This window comes from Bos indicus x Bos taurus, chromosome 9 (assembly GCF_003369695.1).
Source record: "Bos indicus x Bos taurus breed Angus x Brahman F1 hybrid chromosome 9, Bos_hybrid_MaternalHap_v2.0, whole genome shotgun sequence".
NCBI lineage: Eukaryota > Metazoa > Chordata > Mammalia > Artiodactyla > Bovidae > Bos > Bos indicus x Bos taurus.
In genome coordinates, this window is record NC_040084.1 from 80,295,670 (window position 1) to 80,318,901 (window position 23,232).

The 23,232-nt window shown below is 40.6% G+C and overlaps 1 protein-coding gene across 5 annotated transcripts in view; it reads right to left on the reverse strand.

Moving 5' to 3' along the window:
- The window catches only part of HIVEP2 (human immunodeficiency virus type I enhancer binding protein 2), a 218,418-nt gene that overhangs the window by 95,901 nt on the left and 99,285 nt on the right, over positions 1–23,232 (reverse strand). For all 5 annotated transcript variants that reach the window (XM_027551730.1, XM_027551732.1, XM_027551733.1 and 2 more), the window contains exon 3: positions 1,652–1,764. The gene's annotated coding sequence lies outside the window, so the exon portion shown is untranslated. The remainder of the gene's footprint in view (positions 1–1,651; positions 1,765–23,232) is intronic.

Sequence of the window (23,232 nt, forward strand, 5' to 3'; positions counted from 1 at the left end):
CCACAATCTCCCAGAGTTTGCTCAAATTCATGTCCACTGAGTTACCCTAAAAAATTTCCCAAAAGTACCATGTGCCCATAACAGTAAAAACTTGGTCACAGATGAATCTTGGGTCCATGAACCCATTCAAGCCACATGAAAAGGTTCCCTGGGTTTCCACACTTAACATCTCTGCACTCACTGGATGCTCAAAAGCTATTCAAACAAATCAAGTTCCAGGGAAGTTGCCAAAGGAAAATTATTCTAGACAAAGCTAAAGCAATTGTTAGCAATGCATAATCCGTATTCGACAGTATCCCTGAAACACCCCCGACCCATCACGTCTGAAGATGCCCACAGGTAAAGCAGACACTGTTAGTTTGGTTTTGAAGTCTGTTCCCTGAATGGTTAGACACTTTCTTCTCATTTACCATCATTCATCAGATTTTTAAATACCTTCAGTTTATCCAGAGGAAAATTAAGTACCAGGCTGCACAATTTAGAATCATGAATAAAACATAGAATTTCAGAAAGTCAAATCTTGTGACCTGGACTAGGAATACAAAATTTTTTCCCTGTTTTCTGTTACTGTATAGAGAGTAAGCATTTGCCCAGTTAAAACAAAAATTACCAAACCCTAAAACCAGTATTGTTTAGATTTCTGACTTTAAAAATCTGTTTGACAGAGCAGGCTTTACTACACTGACATCTTAACAGTAACCAAAGTCCTGTTCCCGCTAAATTTTGGCTTGGCAGCCCCAAAATTTGCTAAAAGCCTAAACTTCCTGGTTAAGAATTCTGTACCTTAAGAGCATTCTGAAGTGACACAGTGCAATAAGGAAGCTGGATTAAGTAAGTCCTTCAGATTGCTATTCTTATCACAGAAACCAAGCCTTCTGCAAAACGAGAATAAGGAGAGTTACTAATTTTCTCAGGGGCTTCCCAGGTGGTGCTGTAGTAAAGAATCTGCCTGCCAATGCAGAAGACACAGGTTCAATCCCTGGGTCGGGAAAATGTTCCTTGTAGCAGGGGACCCCAACCACCCTCCCTGTACCCCTGGGCCACACAGCAGAGGTGTGTGGAGGGCAGGCAGGTGAGCGAAGCTTCGTCTGTATTTACAGCTGCTCCCCATCACCAGCATTACTCCCTGAGGCCTGCATCCTGTCAGATAAGCAACAGTATTGAATTCTCATAGAAGCTCAAACCCTACTGCTCTTGAGTCATCCTGAAACCACCATCCCCTGTCCTCAGTCTGTAGAAACACTGTCTTCCACCAAACCAGAACGCTGGTGCCAAAAGGGTTGGGGACTGCTGCCTGATACCTTAGATTTGAATCTGATACGATACAGTACCGAATATGTCACTAAAAGTAAAATCTGATATTCTCACATTACCTCAGATTGCAACAAGCAAATAATGATTAGAACAGTAAATGAAAGGATCTGGTTTCAAACTATAAATGACAACATTTTCTAATCTTCTCATCTTTCTCATCAGGTTGGTTCTGCTGATGTGGTGAAGTTCATTTAGATAGCATCCTAGACATCTTTCACAGGTTTTGAGGGCCTCAAATTATGAGTGTCAAAATTTCACATAAAGCTTAATATCTGGCTTGAGATCATTTCAATAATTTTGAAGTCAAACCACATAGAAAGTACTTGACTCAACTTACCCAGTGGCTAAACGTTAAAGAATTGGTCAAAGAGTGTTCCAAACAAATCAATTCACTTAATTTTTCAAGTAGATCCAATTACTGTTGTCTTTTAAAAAATCCAAAGACTCCACCTATTGAGGAAAGAGAAAAAAACACAACAAAGTATAGCATTTAAACCAGAGGAGCATTATATCATCTATATATTAGTAACATGGAAATCAAAGTAAGATTATTATTATATATTCTAAGTAACTGTGCTACTTAAAACTGTAGAACAACAAAAGCATCTGGCAACTAGATTAAATTTTCCAGTTTGAAAATAAGAAGAATGTTCAGGCACAGAAAAAGCAATAAAATAATAATGTGTGAGAGCAGAAGAGTTTATTTTCAGTACTGATTGGCACACGGAAGTGATGACTATATAATGTCAGTTAGGATAAGTAAAATTAGAGATGAGGAAAGATGTAACTGACTACTTTGGAATTCTATTCATTGATTCTTATTAATTTACTGATGCAATGAAAATGTGGAGGTTGCAGTTCTTTACAGCAGGCAAGTCCTAGTTATAGGCAATCTCTCTTGAGGAATATAAATGAATATCCAGATAGATCATTTGGGAGAATTCACTAGCATAAATTTCCAAATCATTCTTAGACTGTACACCCTGTCTCCCACAGAAAGTGTTTACTAAAGACCCATAAACAGCTTAATTATGGTTCATAAGTAATATCAGTTAATTCTATTCATCTTACCCATAGATGTGTATTTTCTGAAGCTCAAATATTAACTTGCTATCTTAGCTTCAAGAGAAAGTTTGACAGAAGGCAAAGCTATATCTCAATTGATGAGAACCTAAGATAAATGGGAATCTGGGAGGCTAGGCAGAAGAGTGAGAAAATTGGACAGCTTCTGGCTACTTCTGAATCAGGTACTCCCAGGGTAGATTAAGTAACTTTAAAGTTCTAGGACATAAGACACAACTATATTCCAGTGAAAGTTAAAAACCTATTGCAAGGTCATAAATATATAAATTTTATAATGCAATTTGGAATTAACCACATACTGTCACTCCCCGAGTCCCACTACACATATTGTTAACAGAAAAATTGAGTTACCTCAGTTGTAAAAAAAAAGGTTTAAATAGATTTGTTACCCACTATTTGAAGGTAGGTGCTCCAACAAAACAAAACAAAATTGTTCCTGCTAATGGAGAAGACAAATAGTAATAATAATACTAAGTAGAAATCCCCAGTTCCCATGGGAAATGTGTTTTCACTTCCAAGACAACCAATGTCTAGATGCTAGTCTTGCTGCTATTCAAGAAATAGTTATCTAGGAAACTCATGTGGATATGGTCCTCATTAATGGTGATAAATAGCCTTAATTATTATTCTAGGGTTCTTGCCATAACTATGACGAGACAAATGTCAAATAGTTTGGTTATTTTAATTACACTGGACCATTACATTGCTTAGGTTTAGAGCACCTAAACAATGAAATGCAAAATGGTACAATGCACATAATTTTCACATTGAGTATCTAAGAGCTGTGCAATATTTTTTTGGCACTTTTCCAGGCCCTTTATGAAAGAGTTAGTTATACAAAGGTGCTTTCAAACAACGTTGAGTAGCTAGTGTCCTATCATGTCTGGGTTCTTACACGATGGTTTTGTGCTGTCATACTGTTTAGGCTAGTCGCTTTCTAGGAAAAATCTGGGGCACTGCCCATCATGATACAGAATGACTTGAAGACCCTAAGAATCCTTTCCTCATTAATGCTTCAATGTATAATGTGAAACTGACCTGTACAAGTGTCTAGATCTACCACCGCTCTGTTCATTATTTAGATGAAATATTGTTTTCTTAAATTATGTATTCATAGTTCTTGCTTCACTTCTTGCATCATTTCATGATTGGCCACCAAGCCAGAATCTTATTTAGGTTTTTCATTCACAATATAGCAAGTATGCTCTAGTTTCAAACTAACTAGGACTCTCTGAGTGGTCAGTGATTTCGAATTATTTAGGAATTTTTCAGCATGAGTGCTCCCTACCAAGCTTCAAAAGCAGTAAGTACAAAATATATTAATTATATGTATGGATGATTTAGTTAAATGATTGTCGTAATTTACACAGAAGGTACAGATATGTTGCCTGTGTAACAAGTGAGCCCCATGTTTGCAAACCACGATACAACATTCCCTAGAAATGTTCATTTCCTTAGAAATGACTAACAACTGAGAGATGATGGTTGATTCCCTATAATTCTTACACCATGCAGTAGTACCTATCTAAAATAACTTTGTAAGCTGATGAAAGCAGTTGAATCTACACCTCCTTCCATTCATTTTGTTTTTATTGCCTGCCTTAAAAGGAAAACAAGACCAAAAATAAAAAACAACCCCACCTCAGTCAGTGGTATTTGGGCTCCATCAGAAAATCTAAATACATTTGAACTTTGTATTTCTGTCAAGTATGTGGCCTAAACAATAGAGTAATTTATCATTAGCTAATATTTGATTGTGCTTGTCACCAATTGGCCTAGTTTAGTCATTTTTGTGTAATAAATCCATATATCTACAATGCTGGATTAGAGTGACTTTCTCTGGTTGAATGGTTCCCCATGTAATAGACAGGAACCATGCTCCCTGAATTGACAAGGCTACTCTAAGAACACTTCAGCTGTCCAAGCTGTTGCCACAGTGAACATAGTAAATTACTCTCTCAGGAGCATGGAAAACTACCCTTGAAGAGAATGAAGGGTACCTTGGAGTCAGTGTGTGAACTGTAATGTCTTCACAGCCCTGTGCTATGGATTAGTGGTCATGGAGATTCCTCCTTGCACTGAGGATGAGGCTGAGGCCCAGGAGGTTGCAGACACTTGTCCTGGGCCACCGCCGGGAGGGAGGTCTCCTGACTACTCTTCCACCACTTTCCCCTTTACGTCACAGAGCTTCTTTGCTTTCTGTAAGCAAAAGTTCAATAATCTTGACCAGGAGCTTCCTGAGGACCAACGACAGTAAAGACACTTCTCAATTTAGGAAGAGAAGATAATGGGTGCAAAGTGAGTGCGAATAGGCCCACAATTACCACAGGTGTCACACTACCCTCTTGAGCATAGTTATAGTCAAACGACTTCTTTGAAAACTTAATAAAAAACTGGCCAAGAAGAATAAAGAGACTGAGAATACCTTGAGACTCTTACATACCCAAGATATTTGGGCATATTTTGGCAGAGCTCCAAAATAACATTTAGAAAGCAGTGTCCTAACAGCCAGAGTTATTAGCACAGCTGCCTTACTGGGTCATAAATATTATTTTTCCTTATAAATACATAACAACATTGAAGACGTTTTCAACCAGAGAAGCACCCTTAATCCTACCATGCAAATGCAATCATATTCATTTAAAAAAAATCTAATCCAGTATTTATTTTCCCCCATGGAACCCGCTTCAGTATTCTTGCCTGGGAAATCCCATGGACAGAGGAGCCTGGAGAGCTTACCATCCATCGGGTCCCAAAAGAATTGAACAGGACTTAGCAACTAAACGGTAACAACAAAGCATATTTTCACAAAGATGCTCTCCTAACACTCTCATGCATCTCACGCATAATTACGCATTCTTTTTTTTCATTTAACATTTCATAAGCACATTCTATATTTCCACATAAGTCACAAAGTTCACATTTTCATCAGCCATATAGTATTCCATCACTTCAGTTCAGTTCAGTTGCGCAGTCGTGACCAACTGTGACCCCATGGACTGCAGCACACCAGGCTTCCCTGTTCATCACCGGATCTTGCTCAAACTCATGTCTATCGAGTAGGACATGACATCACAGTCCATAGGGTTTGCATACTTACTTAGCCATTTCCTTGATCATTCCTATGTGTGGGAGTATTTTAAATATTCTCATTTGCTTTTTTTTTAATTTTTATTTAATTTTTAACACCAAAAACATTTTGTATTGGGTTATAGTCCATTAATGATGCTGTGATAATTTCAGGTGACAGTGAAGGCACTCAGCCATACATACATCTCATTTACTTTTAGCACTAGCAACACAACGTTTCCCTTAAAACATTAACAAAAATACGATTATTAAAGCAAAGGGTATGAATATTTTATGGCCTTCATACAAAAGCCTTATGGATGTGAAGAGATTGAAATGACCTACAAAGTCACCAGCAGCATATGAGCATTCTACTTTCACCAAACTTCCTCACCGTGGCATGTGATTAATTGTTTTTGATTTATTTAATATAAAATGGCATTTCAGAGTTACTTTTCTATTTTAATGGAAATCATTATTAATCTCATATTTTAAGATAATTTTATTATTTCAACTTTAATATAAAATTTAATTCTATGCATATAATTTGATTATTTTTAAGTTCTACGTTTTATATGAATTTAAATGGTCTTCAATATAATAAATACATTAATTGTCTACAAATTGTCCTGTAAGTTTATTGTTGGATATTCACCAGTTAATATGTCTGGCGTGTATTTGGATTCTCAGTGTGAGGTATATACTCAAAGATTTTTGACAAATCCTGAGCTCCCATAATCCTGCTGACTAAGCTTGGTGTGTTATACTTTACGTATAGATTGTATTATTATGGGTTCATTTCTGGCTTCCTCAATCTGTTACCTTGATCTACATATTTAAAAGGGAATGTTTGTTCAGACCTAGCAAGTGTTATGTGATTGGCATTGAGCAATATAGTTTCCATGTGCATTATTGCATGAACTTGTGTGTGTGTGTGCATTAGGTAATTTTAATTATTGTTACTGTTCCATAGTATGTTTGAATATACAGTAGGCCTACATTCTATTCCCTAGTCTCTTTTTTTCAAATATTACTTGATATTTCCTTGTGTGAACACATATACTTGAGAAATCCTCACCTATTTTCCCAGATCATATTCTTTGGTTAAGTGCATTTTCCACCCTCTATATTCAGCCATACCCAAACAATTCTCATTAGCAGTCTGAAAAGAATTGTGTTGAATCACAAATATAAACATCTGTTCAATATTTTGTTTTCTCATGTGAAAATAAAACATAGTATATTATATGCACCTCTCCATCTACTACCTTTCAACCCTTATATTCAGTAAGCATTCACATGTCTTTTCCTGTTGTGTCTTTCCTCATTTCCACTTCACTTGCTTGGAAATATTTCATTCTCAAGTCCAGCTACTAAGCTGCATTAATTCTTCACAAAGTCCCCTGAATAATACCCTGTACGTGTAGATGAACACTGATGAAATACAAGACAAGTATTTTAAGTCCTATCTTAAATAAAACATCTTAATTGTCTCAACAAAAATGAAAATAACCTGTCTGTAAATGAGACAAGCACCACAAAATAATAGCTCCAGCAGCCACTTTATTTTCTTAGGATATTTACAGGACAAAGTCCTGAGTTCATTTAAAATGAAGCTGAATGACTGAGGTTACCAAATATCCTCCTCTTCTCCCTCCATCTTAACCAATATCTCTGATTTCTGTTCTCTGTGAAATATGTTTGGATTAAAAGGGAGAGAAAAAAAAATAGGGAAATGTAAATGACTTAAATAAAATATTTTAAATGTAAACTTGACTGAGAATAGTCCACATGTTGTTATATTAATACATCATAATTAAATCCACACATTATCTGAACCTAAACTTTCTTAAAAAGTCTTATATTTTATGAAATCTAGAACTGTAGATACTATGGTGAAAAGGGGGGAGAAGGAATGGGAGGGGAGAAGGCAGAAACATCTGTCTTGTGAAGGTAGGCAAATAAGGACAGAAGCCATTTTCCAACCACACTTAGAAAGACACACTTCGTGTCAAATCGAGTGAAAGCATGAATGATGTGCTTCTCCACTTTCCTGAAGAAAAAACACGTAGAAAATGTGGCAAATATTTAATCTGAGCCTTGTTTCCTAAAAGACTGCAAGATGCCCACAAATTTTCTTTCCCAGAGTTCAAAATAGCAAGCTGAGTGGGTGTAAGCACTTCAAGTGCAAAGTAGAAAAAAAAAAAGGTAACTAAGGAAAAGGAAGTCATACTTCTTGCTCCTCAGTTTGAGACTTTTAAAAGAGGTCCTTTAAAGGAATTTTAAAGATTTGGATCTAGCATCTGCCTGGAATCAGAACACAAATACAGTCCTGAACACGTAAATGGAGCCCTTCGGCCACTTTTAAATGGTACAGTGTCCATGTAAAGACAGTATTTACAACCTCACTGTTACAGTAAGAGCGTGCAGTTTCTATTCAGTTACAACCAGATCCCTAAATACAGCAGTGACAGAAAGGGAAAGTCAGTTGAAGGACCATGGGGGTCGCTGCCACACCCAGGAAGAGGGATCTTCTTCAAGAACAGGGCTACGAAAACTTTATGGTGCATACGAGTCACCAGGGGAGCTTGTTAAAATGCAGACCCTGATTCTACAGGTTTGGGTGGGGTCCAACTTTCTTAAAGTTCCCAGGAGATAGTGATACACTTGCCTGAGGTCTATACTTTAAGAAGCAAGGCTCTAGTCAATCACAATGGCTTACTAACTGCCAGACAACAGAAATAATAATCAACAACTACAAACGTTTGCAAGGCACCTAACAATGCGTTATGTGTTAGAGGTGATAACCAAGTGCATATGATTAGCCCTAAGCTAACCCATAAGAAAGAAAGTGAAGTTGCTCAGTCATGTCTGACTCTTTGCCACCCCATGGACTCCTGGGGTTTTCCAGCCAAGAGTACTGGAGTGGGTTGCCATTTCCTTCTCCAGGGGATCTCCCCGACCCAGGAATCAAACCCAGTTCTCCCACATTGTAGGTAGACGCTTTACCATCTGAGCCACCAGGGAAGTTCTATAAGAAACCATAAGAAACGATTAAAAAAAAATTAAGTGATAAATGCTAAAGAGTGTGGTAATGATTCTAGAACAATAGGAACTGAAAACAGGAAGAGATCAGACAGGGCTGGAATAGTGGCAAGGGGTTTCAAAGAGCCAGGTAGACTTGGTCGAGCCTGCGGTTGGGAGGATGTGGATAGAGAAAGAGCCGGGGACCAGAAAAGGACATTCTAGAAGGGAGCTATGTGCCTGGAGTTCCAATAAGAGAAAACTACATCACTTGCTTTCTAGCTGTAAATATCATCATTAGAAATTTTAACCAGAATTCATTTTCAACCAAGTTTAGGGAACTTCTGACTTTGTTTAAAATGTGTACACTTGGGATTACAATGCTGTTTTGGGACAGTAAAGCAACAGGAAATCTTGTTTTAGTCTTGAATTTTCTTCATTGACAATACCATGTGTCATTAATGACATTTGATAGGTGTAAGCCTGGTAGCACAAAGGTCTCATTTTTGTATATATATTTGGCTTCCCTGGTAGCTCACATGGTAAAGATGCAATGCAGGAGACCTGGGTTTGATCACTGGGTTGGAAGGATCCCCAGGAAAAGGGGATGGCAACCCACTCCAGCATTCTTGCCTGGAGAATTCCATGGACAGAGGCGCCTGGTGGGCTACAGTCCATTGGGTCACAAAGAGTCAGACACGACTGAGTGGCTAAACACATATTTATGTAATATATGCCTCTGATTAATCTATGTCTTTAATAATGAATGATTTTAACAGCATTAGGATAGAACTTTTCACTATAATAGAATTAATAATTTTCTGTTATTCAGAGTGTTTCCTGTTATTCAGAGCCTACTTTTATTATAAAAATAAACAATTTTTTCTCCTAGAAGATACTTTTGGATGGCACATACCCACACAACACCCCCACTTCCAGCAATATTCTTCCTTTTTCTCCCACACTGGCTGACAATGGGAAGAAAACATATCCAGAAACAGAATGAAATTATTAATGAATTATATCTGAGGGCTTTGGGTTTTTTTTTTTTCCAAAAAAATCTCCTTAAAGAGATTTTCTCACCAAGCCCCAGTAGGTCAGATATATTGATCCAACAGAAAAGGAACAGAGGATTACAAGGGTCGATATAAACATGGAAATTCGAACTCTAAACTTTTTTTACTGAAGAAAATTATAGGGAGATGAGGGTACCTGTAAGCTGCGGGAGGGAAGAAAGCATTTGAAAGAGAAACTGTCTTTTAGTCTCAAGGCAGGTCAACACTCTCATCAAGTTCCAGTTCTGTCTTTGGCACTATCAAACTTATCGTGTGTGCACGCTAAGTCACTTCAGTTGAGTCCATCTCTATGGATTGGATCCTGCCAGGCTCTTCTGTCCATGGGATTCTCCAGGCAAGAATACTTGAGTGAGTTGCCAAGCCCTCCTCCAGGGGATATTCCCAACCTAGGGATCGAACTTGCATCTCTTACATCTCCCGCATTGGCAGATAGGTTCTTTACCACTAGCAGGATGGGAAGCCCTTCAACCTTATCACCTTATCATAAAGAGTAAGAAAAGATATGTGGGCTACTTGCAAATACTACACTTCATGTGAACATTAAAAGCCGTGATTGTGGTTTAATTACAACTACTGAAAGAGGAGAGTGAAAAAGTTGGCTTAAAGCTCAACATTCAGAAAACGAAGATCATGGCATCTGGTCCCATCACTTCATGGCAAATAGATGAGGAAACAGTGGCTGACTTTATTTTTCTGGGCTCCAAAATCACTGTAGATGGTGATTGCAGCCATGAAATTAAAAGATGCTTACTCCTTGGAAGGAAAGTTATGAGCAACCTACACAGCATATTAAAAAGCAGAGATATTACTTTGTCAACAAAGGTCCATCTAGTCAAGGCTATGGTTTTTCCAGTGGTCATGTATGGATGTGAGAGTTGGACTTATACAGAAAGCTGAGCCTCAAAGAATTGATGCTTTTGAACTATGGTGTTGGAGAAGACTCTTGAGAGTCCCTTGGACTGCAAGGAGATCCAACCAGTCCATCCTAAAGATCAGTCCTGGGTGTTCTTTGGAAGGACTGATGTTGAAGCTGAAACTTCAGTACTTTGGCCACCTGATGTGAAGACTGACTCATTTAAAAAGACCCTGATGCTGGGAAAGATTGAGGGCAGGAGGAGAAGGGGACAACAGAGGATAAGATGGTTGGATGGCATCACCGACTTGATGGACATGGGTTTGGATGGACTCCGGGAGTTGGTGATGGACAGGGAGGCCTGGCGTGCTGCGGTTCATGGGGTCGTAAAGAGTCAGACATGACTGAGCGACTGAACTGAACTGACTGACTGTGCCTTCTGTTTCCATCCTATAAAACTTCCCTGTGCTTGCTGGAAGATGAAATTTAGGTAATGGATTATGGCAAAAGTTTCCAAGTTCAAAATCTGTAAACTTGAACATGGTGAGATACATTCATAACTACTGCTGTGCTAAGTAAGGCCCTGGGTGTGCTTCCTGAATCAGGAAGATGCCGTGGAGGAGGGCCTGGCAACTCAATCCAGTATTCTTGCTGGAGAATCCCATGGACCTGGTGGGCTACAGTCCACAGGGTCGCAGAGTCAGACAGGACTGAGCAACTGAGCAAGCATGCTCACACACACACACACACACACACACACATTCAGGATGCACCAGTGGTTACCTACTCCCCCAACCTAACCCACATAGGCATACACTCATAATGACAAAAAAAAAGAGATTACTATGAGACTGTTAACCATGAATGGCTGCAAAACACTAAGAAGAAGGCAAACGGACATGCCCTAATAAGATCACGAGGTTTATCTTCTACAAATCTCTTCCTCTTTCTATTCTGAACCCTTTCAGGTGTCCTCCCCTAACTAGGTCAGGGATCGTGAAAGCAGCACTCCCCATCTACTGCAAAAAAAAAAAGAGCTAATAATCTTTTTCATACTTGGCTGCTGAAAATGTAATACATTCTTACTAGAAAAAGAATTTACTTTATGAAAACAAACAAAGTACTTGGGACAGGATAAAACTTATTACAAACCAATAAATAATGGCTGGTGATGAGGTTTATTTGGGGAATGCATTTTACTAGAATAAAAGTAAGAAACCCTCCATCCCTTTGGGAGATGCTGTTATTAATACCTTGAAGACCGTGTGCAAGGTACCGTGTCCTCTAAACCACCACAAGACATGGTCTGCTCTCAGTTTTGTGAGACCATTGCTCTTTGAACCGAACTGGCCCTTCTGAAGACAGTTCCTCAGTGAGACATATCCTCGCCCTCTCCTTCTCTCTTCCCTACCCCCCACCCTCTGGTTTGGATCTGGCCTTTTGCTTAGTCATAAGACATAGCCCCGCGTTTTCTTCTCTCACATCTCTCCCTATAATGCTCTGTGTTTATGCGTCCACCTACTTTTAGAAACACCCACCCGTATTTATCAGCAGTTTTAAGAGTTAACTTTACAGCAGCACAGACTTCTAACTGCAAGCCTGCGACCACTGTGGAAAAAGGTTTGGTGAAAGAGAGATTTCCCAAGCCAGAACTGATGTCCTCACTAACCGGGCTGCCAGGCCTAGATCAAATGAAGGTCGACGCACAGTCCCCAGAGGAGGCTGTTCAACTCGTTGGGTCGGTTCCCCTGAGCCCTGCCAAGGAGGCCCTGCAGACTGACAGCCAACCTGGCAGAGCTGGTGTCTTCCCCTGGGCGGGCAGAGAGGCCCTCCCCCAAGGACAGGCACCAAGAACAGGCAGAGGCTGAGCCCAGCTGAGCGGCTGGGGGCAGCCACTTGGGGCGACACAAAGGCAGTTCCCTCTGCCTCGAGAGGCTTAGAAAGCCCTGATGATGACTTGGGCTGTCGAAATGTGTACTATGAGACAGGTCGTCCCTCCTGGCACTGTGGGTGCATGAAGCCCAGGCCAGGGCAGCAACAACAGCCTGGCCTGAGGACAGCCTGCTCCTTACATCAAAGCTGGAGGCCCTGGGAGGCTGGCGAGCAGCCAAAGACGCAAAGAGCAGCAGGGGAGTGTGTTGCCTTAGGATAATAGCAAACTGGGACAGGGTAGAGACTGTGAATTCTAAGCACCGGGGAGGTCTGCTCAGAGATTTTACCCTCTCCTGTCAGGGATGTGATTTAATTTCCTTTGAAGGAAAAAAAAAAAATGAAAGGGAGAAAAAGAAAAGAATATACATTCCCAAACCTTCTGTCTGCAAAAGCAGACACCACAATGCAAGTTAATGCACTCTGGTCCTTTTCAGCTTGCAGCCACTGTCTAAAACAATAGGGCTAAGTGAGATGTGACATTCTCCCGTCCATCGTAACAGGGCATTAAGTCGAAGGGGTAATTAAGATCATTGAAATGCAAACATCACTGTTCCATTGCTAATATCCTCCCAGATATTTCCCATCAATTCTGTTTAATTAGAGGAGCACCGCATGTTAATTATAACCTGACAGTTTTATTTATTTGACAGGACACAGCATAGAGTCTCATTTTAAGTAACAAGAATAAGAATTTACATTGAGGCTTTGAACTCTGTCACAAAGATGACTCAGCTCTCGGTCCTAGAATGTTCTACCCAGAAAAGTTGACCCAACTTGCTCCCTGGTGGCTCAGTGGTAAAGAATCTGCCTGCTAATGCAGGAGACATAAGAGACATGGGTTCAATCCCTGGGTCGGGAAGATTCCCCTGGTGGAGAGGGCCTGGCAACCCACTCCAGAATTATTGCCTGGAGAATCCCATGGACAGAGGAGCCTGGCGGTCACAAAGAGTCAGACATGACTGAAGTGACTTAGCATGCATGCATGCACACACAACATAAATGGGAGTTCATTCAGGAATTAATTATCTTCTCTCTTCCTCACTTTACTGTATAGCTTTTTGCATAAAAACATACAGAAAATAAAGTAAGAAAGAAAACTCTGGAAGGGAGTAAAGAAAAATATATCCATTACTCTCCCTTCTGTAATCTTAAAATGTGATTCCTCAGGACCAGGATAGATGCTGTGAATGAACGGAAGCCCTTCCAAGGAAGCAAGCATCACAAGGGAACATGGCACCTATGGGCCAACCAGTGACTGGGTGTCTCCGTGAGAACCCGCACTGAGTAAATCCTCCTTAGAACAGAGAGGGCCTTGTGAGCGTCCCTCCAGAGGAAATGAATACAAGTTGAGGTCACTCAACCCTAATCCACCCTGTACATCAGGGTGATCCTTCCAGCCACGCATGCTCCACTAAGGCGGTAGTTCGTCAGGGCCCAGCGAGTCACCCCTAGTGGCATGCTGGGGGTGGAATAACTTACAACTCCTTGCTCATCCGGTGTGGGGAAGGCCAAGGTACAGAGTTTTACTTGATTGCATGAAATGTAGAGCTATTTTCAGCTTCTGAATCATCGCTCTGGCTCTTTTACCAGTCCTAAAGCCATAGTACAACCCTATTCAATTTTAACTTATTTGAACAGAAGCAAACCCTTCAACTTAATCCTGAGGAACTTCAAAAAAAGATGAAACTGTGAAATGGAAGAGGGAAAAAAAAAAAAGCTAAAAGAGTTTTACAAATATTTGCAATTTAAAATGGTCACCATTGGGATGCAGTGGTTCCCTTCTATTATCTTGGAACTCAATATACAAACCCTGAACAATTAACACTTAGCAAGACTTGGGTGCCTGAAGACACAAAGCAATTTTGTTTTAGTTACACTTCTAAGACTTCGAAGAGAAACATTAAATAATGGAGATTTTTTTTTAAACTGCTAACTGATATAGGAAGAACCTTAGCTATTTCTGTAATAATTCCACTGGGATTTGTGCTGGATATTATAAAAACAGGATGTTTTGTTTGTTGTTCCTCATAAAAGACTACCAAACCAGTTATAAAGCTACAAAAGACAACAAAACGACAAATCTATGTGAAGTATTTATGAAGCCTGATGGAATTTTTATTCGTGTATTTAAAATTTTTGCTGAATGTGGGATGACCTCTGGAGACATATTTCTTGATTTTATGAATGCCAAAAGGGAAATAGTTACATAACATAATTCTGCAGTGGTCCAATATCAGAGTGCAGAGAACTTAATCTTAAATACAGAACAGTCAGAGATGAGTCTTCAATGCTAGGACCTTTTAGTTTTAAAATTAACATGGATTAACCCATTAATACCTGTCCCATTTAGATAGAAGCTGATCCCAATAATAGAAGATTCCAATAGCAAACTTTTTTTTTTAATACTCCTTTAAGGCAATGTGATAAAGCTACTGGTACTAAAGGATAATATTAGTGTATTTAGAGATGATTTTGGAGAATGCAATGGCACCCCACTCCAGTGCTCTTGCCTGGAAAATCCTGTGGATGGAGGAGCCTGGTAGGCTGTGGTCCATGGGGTCGCTAAGAGTCGGACACAACTGAGCAACTTCACTTTCACTTTTCACTTTCATGTATTGGAGAAGGAAATGGCACCCCACTCCAGTGTTCTTGCCTGGAGAATCCCAGGGATGGGGGAGCCTGGTGGGCTGCTGTCTCTGGGGTCACACAGAGTTGGACATGACTGAAGCGACTTAGCAGCAGCAGCAGCAGAGATGATTTTAAGTGGGTAGGACAAGCACACCCAGATACACAATCTTATCTGTGTGTGTATGAGGGGAAAGAAGGAGGATGCAGCAGGGTTGCTATTGTTGTTGTTCAGTTGCTAAGTCGTGTCCAACTCTTTTGCAACCACATGGATATAGCCGCCAGGCTCCTCTATCCATGGGAGTCCCCAGGCAAGAATACTGGAGGGGGTTGCCATTTACTTCTCCAAGGGATCTTCCCTTGGAGGGAACCTGAGATGGAACCCGAGTTCCTGCATTGCAGGCAGATTCTTTACTGCTCAGCCACCAGGGAAACCAGAGCAGAGGTCATCACTCTGTAAATTAAATCATGATTTTTTACTACTTCTGCCTAAGTAAACAGAAGCCTACATATCATCCCCATATCCTGACCCACATAGCTCCACTTAGAAATGAAGAGTAAGTGGAGAGGAAGTGCATCTAGGAAACAATTACACCTAAATGTTCTCCAGGCAGACAGTTGAGTTCTGCACTGTTCATTCAGAAGCCTTTTGAAATAGCTGGAAAACCCACGCAAAAAACTATACCTGCTACCAGGACTCTGTGAATGAGTCTCCATTCAAGCCAAGTCCAAATACCTGGTTGACCGTGAGTCTAGGAAGGAAATAAAGGCTTCCCTTCTCTTCTTTTAGTTCTAGGAGCCATAGCTAATCAACAAGGTTTCATTTTCTATACAACTATAAGGAAATGTCTTTTTAATATCCAGCCACTTACAAACTATTCTGCCTGGTGAAATAAAAACTGTTTCCTATTTCAGTATCTATAATTTGCAGTTTCTGTCACCTGCTAACATACTCAGCAACCATTTTCTCAGGAGCTGTCACACACCAGGCACTGTGCTACATCCGAAGGTCCACACATGTGTTTTCTGACCTCAACAAACACCTGGTGTGCAGGTAGGAGGGAAAGTGCCATAGTCCGGGTTACAGCAGCACCCACAGGAGAGTGCGGCACAGAGGTCAAAGAAGGGCTGAGCGTGAAGACACTGGAAATGGCCTGGAGTAATAGCAGAAGCTTGTCAGGCAGTCGAACAGAAAACCAGGTTTGGGAGGAAACAGTATATTTGGTTTTAGAACAAACTAGATTTGAGGTTTTGAGGTGCCTTAGGAATATTCAGATAGGGACTTTCTTGGTAGTCCAGTGGTTAAGATCCCACGCTTTCAATGCAAGGGGCACAGGTGTGATCTCTGGTCAGAGAACTAAGATCCCATATGCCACACGGAGTGGCCAGAGAGAAAAAAAAGAATTTTCAGACAGATATGTCTAAGCAGACAGCAGGATATAGAGATATAAAACCCACAAGAATATGGGAGCTGAAACTCAGTTTGGAAGACCACTAGCATCATCGGTATCTACGGTAATATGAAGCAATGGGCCTTGGGAGGTCATGGGCCAGGTTTGGGAGGAAGCAGTATATTTGGTTTTAGAACAAACTAGATTTGAGGTTTTGAGGTGCCTTAGGAATATTCAGATAGGGACTTTCTTGGTAGTCCAGTGGTTAAGATCCCATGCTTTCAATGCAAGGGGCACAGGTGTGATCTCTGGTCAGGGAACTAAGATCCCATATGCCACACAGAGTGGCCAGAGAGAAAAAAAAAGAATTTTCAGACAGATATGTCCAAGCAGACAGCAGGATATATAGATATAAAACCCACAAGAATATGGGAGCTGAAACTCAGTTTGGAAGACCACTAGCATCATCGGTATCTACGGTAATATGAAGCAATGGGCCTTGGGAGGTCATGGGCCAGGTCATGATTTGGGAAGCTATAGACACAAGAGGCCTAGGAGCTACACTCTGGGGAGAGCCACAAAGACTGGGGAGTAGAGAAGGGGTTAAGGACAGAGGTGGGCACCAGGTCACCAGCACCACAGAGCCAAGTGGAGAAACAATTACATGACAAATAGTACCAAATACAAACCAAAAAATAGAACAAATAAGTCAAAGATTTCACCAAATTTCAAAATTAAGAGGTTACTGAGATTCCTTTCTAAAGTAGGTAGTCAAAACTGTGATGCAGTTGAGAGGTAACTTGGGAGGTAGAAAATCCATTAAGATTGTTGATTTCAGCTTGCTTGTTTGTTTACTTCCAAAATGTAAAATATTTGAACATGCTTAATCTTTCAAGTTGGGAGATCTATTTAGAAGCCATAGCCCTGAAAAGAAAAAGTGTTCTAACAAGATTTTACTGAATTACACTTTAGCCACAGTGGAGAGACAGTTAAAACTTGACTGTGGGAAAGTAAAATTTCAAATTCTCAACAATTAATTAATGACTTACAATATTTTGGGGAACCAAAAGGAATCAGTAAGAAATTACACAAAACTGGGAATACCAGACCACCTGACCTGCCTCTTGAGAAACCTCTATGCAGGTCAGGAAGCAACAATTAGAACTGGACATGGAACAATGGACTGGTTCCAAATAGGAAAAGGAGTACGTCAAGGCTGTATATTGTCACCCTGCTTATTTAACTTATATGCAGAATACATCATGAGAAACACTGGGATGGAAGAAGCATAAGCTGGAATCAAGATTGCCAGGAGAAATATCAATAACCTCAGAGATGCAGATGATACCACCCTTATGGCAGAAAGTGAAGAGGAACTAAAAAGCCTCTTGATGAAAGTGAAAGAGGAGAGTGAAAAAGTTGGCTGAAAGCTCAACATTCAGAAAACTAAGATCATGGCATCTTGTCCCAGCGCTTCATGGCAAATAGATGGGGAAACAGTGGAAACAGTGTCAGACTTTATTTTCTGGGGCTCCAAAATCACTGCAGATGGTGATTGCAGCCATGAAAGTAAAAGACGCTTCGTCCTTGGAAGGAAAGTTATGACCAACCTAGATAGCATATTGAAAAGTAGAGACATTACTTTGCCAACAAAGGTCCGTCTAGTCAAGGCTATGGTTTTTCCAGTGGTCATGTGTGGATGTGAGAGTTGGACTGTGAAAAAAGCTGAGCGCCGAAGAATTGGTTGGAGAAGACTCTTGAGAGTCCCTTGGACTGCAAGGAGATCCAGCCAATCCATTCTAAAGGAGATCAGTCCTGGGTGTTCTTTGGAAGGGATGATGCTAAAGCTGAAACTCCAATACTCTGGCCACCTCATGCGAGGAGTTGACTCATTGGAAAAGACTCTGATGCTGGGAGGGATTGGGGGCAGGAGGAGAAGGGGATGACAGAGGATGAGATGGCTGGAAGGTATCACCAACTCTATGGACATGAGTTTGAGTGAACTCTGGGAGTTGGTGATGGACAGGGAGGCCTGGTGTGCTGCGATTCATGGGGTCGCAAAGAGTCGGACACAACTGAGCAACTGAACTGAATTGAACTGGAGACGTTTAAAAAGTAAAACCACTAAAAGGCAAGGGTAAACTTTGGTCATAGGATTTTTCAAGCTGAACAAAACTTTACAGATTGGATATCCACTTAAATCATTTATTTTAAAACAGATTTTAACTCCATGCAATAATACCAACTTCCACTGGGAAATATCAAAACCATATTTAAAGTATGCAAGATGAAAGAAATTGGTCATGACAAAAAGGAGGTAATTCCTAAACCTGGCAGTTTTAGGATTCAAAGTTCCCAGTGAGTGTATCAGAAGGATTTCTGAAAGGGTTCCCTCAAGGGTGCACTGACATCCCATACTCCTAGCACCTCATGACTAACTCATCCTGCTCAGAATGATGTCATGTCCCTCAGGGGTCAGTCCTCACTCTGAAAGTTACTACATGACCAAGAAATCCTGAAAAGAGTAAATAAGAATTTATACCAAGGTAAAAAACAGTAGTGTCCATGTGATGACTTGTGTTGTGGCATGACTATAACTGAAAACCCAGTTTCATTCATGTGATGAAAAAGTCAGGAAAAAAAGTTTCTTTAGAACTTTGGGAATGACTTATAAAGTCAGTTTCTGGGAAACATAAAAAATAATAGAAGCGCTTTTGTACTTCTTTTATAAGTTTAATTTATAGCTTTCCAACTCCCTCAGTCTTTATGTTTTAAATAAGAGATGATTTAAAAAAAAAATCACCCAGAGGAAGCGTCTTTATCAGGCCTGAAATAAATAAGGCCTGGTAATAGGATTTAGGCTCCCGGCAAAGACTGGGATCCACCTGCCCTCAGTCTGGCAAGATTTAGGACTGTGGTTCCTTCACATGGAAGCACACGCATACACTGAGCATTACCTTCTTTCTTTACAAGAAGCAGCAGACGGGTTTGGCAGCCTAGACTCTGTTTAGAGTCAGACTTTCATAAAAAGGAACTTACAAGTTTGGGCTCACGGCTGAAAACATTAAGAAAATAAAAGATCTAGAAATAGTAACGGAGTTTGAAACAATCATCACATAGAATGATATAAACATTTTATATCAACATTTACTGAGTCCTTGCGTCCCATCAGCGTACTATGATTCATGTGTATTTTCTCATTAAATTTTTCATGAGGCAGGCACCATTATTGCCTCCCTCAGAGAGGGCTTAAGGATCCAAAAGTTTAAGAAATGTGTCCGTGGCCCCATAGTAAACGCTGAAAATGCCTTTTTAATCTAGGGAGTCTGACTCTAAACCAACGCTCTTGAAAAGATATATATAGTGGCAACATAAAAAGTTTCTCGAGCTGAAGAAACCCAAACACCTTGTAATTGTGTGTGTATGTGTGTGCGTGCACGCGCGCTCAGTTGCTCAGTTGCATCTGACTCTTTGCAACCCCATGGATTATATCCTATATGGCTCCTCTGTCCATGGGGATTCTCTAAGCAAGAATACTGGAGTGGGTTGCCATTCCCTTCTCCAGGGGAGCTTCCCTATCCAGGGATCAAACCCAGGTCTCCTACATTTCAGGTGGATTCTTAACGGTCTGAGCCGCCAGAGAAGCCCACCTTGTAGTTACCTGCACTCAATTTTCAGTTCCACTTATGATTTTGATCTGGCAAATGGATCATAAGTGCCAAACAAAAAAAGTTTAATATATTGAACCATTCCTAATTATTCACTATCTATGTTGGGACTACTGAATCACATGGTCACAGGAGTTTCAGGGGGGTCAACCAGATCTACATATGACAATGATGGAAATGCTTTCAGGTACAGAATGAAGGTCATTACTCTAAATTTGGCAACAAAATCCAAATCTTTCTTATACAGCTCAAGAGTATTCTTTTACCCAGATCATTGTCCTAATTTACTTTGGCACTAAAAAGTGTTTATTACTATAAAGGATGACTAAAATTGATGGGTCTAGAGGACTTTATATGCCCATGTTCCACTAGATTAATTTTGGAGGGCATGCCATGCTCTCCTTCTCTAGAAAATACAATATTTCTTTGTTCTTAAAGAAAAGCCAAAATTTCTAAAAAGGAAACAAAATGTCACAGCATGACATTCTTTTCAATTTTGTTTTAACTTCATTATTGGAAAATGTCTATATTTTACTTTTCTATCAGGAAAAGAACTATGCTTTTCTTATAAAATGTTCATGGTGAATTTTTCCCCCTCATTTATTCAATTTTTCATTCAACAAAAAACTGTGTCCTCCCAAAGCCATGAAGGAACTCAGGGGCTAGTGATGGAAAGACACTGAAAACAGATTGTTGCTGGTAAATCCCTAACAAAAGGCATGCTGTGTAATCAAGACACTATGTAATAGTATTGGAATAAGGCAGTGAGTGAGTGAGAGTCGCTAAGTCACGTCCAACTCTTTGCAACCGCATGGACTATACCCTGCCAGGCTCCTCTGTCCATGGAGTTCTACAGACAAGAATACTGGAGTGGGTTGCCATTTCCTTCTCCAGGAGTAAGGCAACTCTTTCCTAAATGTACAGTATTTAAAATTGGGGATCCAAGCATCCCTCCTGTCATGATCTGAAGGCTCAAATTTAGGGGCGATTAAAACTGACACATGTCAAATCCACCACAACCATATATATATATATAAAACTTCCATATGTTCCCAGATACCCTGAATCCAACTTGAAAATCACCGGTATAGATGTTTAGAAACTTTCCCAGAGACGTCATCAGCCACCATTCTCATACTCTAGTTGCATAGATTTATCACTCAGACTCATTGGAAAAGACTCTGATGCTGGGAGGGATTGGGGGCAGGAGGAAAAGGGGACGACAGAGGATGAGATGGGTGGATGGCAGCACTGACTCGATGGACGTGAGTCTGAGTGAACTCCGGGAGTTGGTGATGGACAGGGAGGCCTGGCGTGCTGTAATTCATGGGGTCGCAAAGAGTCGGACACGACTGAGCGACTGAACTGAACTGATAACATATTAATATGTGCAACTTGACAAATTTAGAGGGAAAGTGAAAAAAGCCCATATGATTATCAGAATTGGAAGACCCTTTCAAGTCTTGGAGTCACCATATTTTACATTGGATGTTTCTTGTTCAAAATGAAAAGCATTCCCATCTTTAACAAATTTAGTGTAAACATTTATGATTTGATATAGATACAAAAAGTAAGGTCATTATTGTACTTATATTTTAATTATCCAAATTCTTCTTAGTGTAATTGCATTCCTGTAAAACATATATCTTTTTTAAATTAAACTGTTGATTTTGTATTGAGGTACAGTAGATTACGACACCACCCTTATGGCAGAAAATGAAGAGGAACTAAAAAGCGTCTTGATGAAAGTGAAGGAGGAGAGTGAAAAAGTTGGCTTAAAGCTCAACATTCAGAAAACTAAGATCATGGCATCTGGTCCCATACCTTCATGGCAAATAGATGGGGAAACAGTGGAAACAGTGTCAGATTTTATTTTGGGGGGCTCCAAAATCACTGTAGATGGTGATTGCAGCCATGAAATTAAAAGATGCTTACTCCTTGAAAGGAAAGTTATGACCAACCTAGATAGCATATTCAAAAGCAGAGACATTACTTTGCCAACAAAGGTCCATCTAGTCAAGGTTATGGTTTCTCCTGTGGTCATGTATGGATATCAGAGTTGGACTGTGAAGAAAGCTGAGCGCCGAAGAATTGATGCTTTTGAACTGTGGTGTTGGAGAAGACTCTTGAGAGTCCCTTGGACTGCAAGGAGATCCAACCAGTCCATCCTAAAGGAGATCAGTCCTGGGTGTTCACTGGAAGGACTGATGTTGAAGCTGAAACTCCAGTGCTTTGGCCACCTCATGTGAAGAGCTGACTCATTGGAAAAGACCCTGATGCTGGGAGGGATTGGGGGCAGGAGGTGAAGGGGATGACAGAGGATGAGATGGCTGGATGGCATCACCGACTTGATGGACATGGGTTTGGGTAGACTCCGGGAGTTGGTGATGGACAGGGAGGCCTGGCGTGCTGCGATTCATGGGGTCACAGAGTCAGACACGACTGGGCGACTGCACTGAACTGAACTGACAGTGGATTAACAATATTGTGATAGTTTCAGGTGAACAGTAAAGGGACTCAGCCGCACATATACATGTATCCCTTCTCCCCCAAACTGCCCTCCCATCCAGGCGGCCACATAACATTGAACAGAATTCCATGTGCTATACAGTAGGTCCTTGTTGGTTATCCATTTCAAACACAGCATTGTGTACACGTCCATCCCAAACTCCCTAACTGTCCTTTCGTCCCATCCTCCCCTCCAGGAACCATAAGTTCGTTCTCTGAGTTTCTTTCTGTTTTGTAAGTAAGTTCATTTGTACTGTTTTTCTTTAGATGCCACTCATAAAGGATGTTATCCAATATTTCTCCTTCTCTGTTTGACTTACATCACTTGGTCCAACATATATCTTTCTTTTCCATTTCTAGGCTTGCTAAGATTCTAGCTGGTTTCTTATTGATTTCCTTCAGTTAGCATCTCAACCTATAGATGAAGGTGTTCTTCTTTTCCTCTTTTGGCAAACTTTGGCAGCCTAAGTACACTTGGCAGAGGTTAGACACAAGAGCACGTCCAAATGGAATCCAAGGAGATTGCCAGATGCCTATTTTTTCCACATCAGAGAAGCAAACCCTAGCTGGCGCAGTTTGTCTGCCCGCCAAGTCTGGGACTTAGGGTGGGAAGGTTCCGTCCCGCTGGAAGGGAGAGTCTGAGCCACCTCCCCAAGGGTCTCTTTGTGGTTTGGGGGGAAGAATGTATT